The 888-nt window shown below is 51.9% G+C and overlaps 1 protein-coding gene across 2 annotated transcripts in view; it reads left to right on the plus strand.

Moving 5' to 3' along the window:
* mafgb (v-maf avian musculoaponeurotic fibrosarcoma oncogene homolog Gb) overlaps positions 1 to 888 on the plus strand; it is an 11,750-nt gene that overhangs the window by 579 nt on the left and 10,283 nt on the right. The window contains exon 1 of one of the 2 annotated variants that reach the window (XM_035659916.1): positions 85 to 607. The exons of the other annotated variant lie outside the window; for it this stretch is intronic. The gene's annotated coding sequence lies outside the window, so the exon portion shown is untranslated. Of the gene's footprint in view, positions 1 to 84; positions 608 to 888 lie in introns of those variants that run through there. 2 annotated transcript variants of the gene reach the window in all.

Here is an 888-nt window from a genome sequence, read left to right on the forward strand (position 1 = left end):
GCCGCTGCTGCCGCTGCTGCCGCCGCTGCCGCTGCCGCGCTGTCCTGTTCTTCAGCCGAACTCTCAGCAACGCCGCTGCCGTTTAAAGGGCAGCAGGCTGGTAGTGCTGAATCATCACGATCCGGTCGTCATCCAGACCCGTACACGCTCTTCCGAGACCGACTCGGTCGCTCAAACGGCCACGCCGACCGAGCAACCGGCGATTTGATGATAACACAGACAAAGGGGGTGCACGCAGCGTACGGCTGTCAAGCTTTAAAAAAAAAAAAAGAAGCCATGTGTCGGAATTAGAAGACCGTGCGGGGAGTTCGAGAGTGTGCTTTCTGATTCTGAGCCGTTGGTACGGCCGGGGATTCCCTTGTGTTGCGTGGATACTAAATTACCAACGTTAGATATTTAGAAAGGAGAAAGTAAGAAGAGCCGAGGGCAAACGTTAACTTACACTGAACAACTTAAGCGTGAGGAGCCCCTCGGTAACAACACACAACCTCAACGTTAGCTGCTCCGGCTGTCCTCTGCTCGGGGTGCTGAAGCGGCAGCGGCGGACACTATCTGGAAGCCTCCCGCTGTCGCTTCACACGTCCTCAGTCGGTTTCCTCTGTCACAGGTAAGAGGGCCGGTCAGCTGTTCGCTAGTTAAGTGTGCTGGGCTTTCATGTTGCTTTGCGGACGGTTTTCTGTTTTTTTTATTTATGTATTTGTTTGTTTTTTACGGACTCTTGAGGCAACCCGTTCGTCCGCCCGCTGCTTGCTTTAGTTGTCGTTGTGATAAAATAAGTGTGTTGTGAATAAAACGGTGAACCCCGCGGCTGTCGTTGTGGTAATGTGTAACTGTCAAACGTCCAGCCGTTAGCTAGAGAGCAGCCTATATATACATATATACATATAT

This window comes from Morone saxatilis, unplaced genomic scaffold (genome assembly GCF_004916995.1).
Source record: "Morone saxatilis isolate NCDOM2014 unplaced genomic scaffold, NCSU_SB_2.0 Contig17, whole genome shotgun sequence".
Classification (NCBI taxonomy): domain Eukaryota; kingdom Metazoa; phylum Chordata; class Actinopteri; family Moronidae; genus Morone; species Morone saxatilis.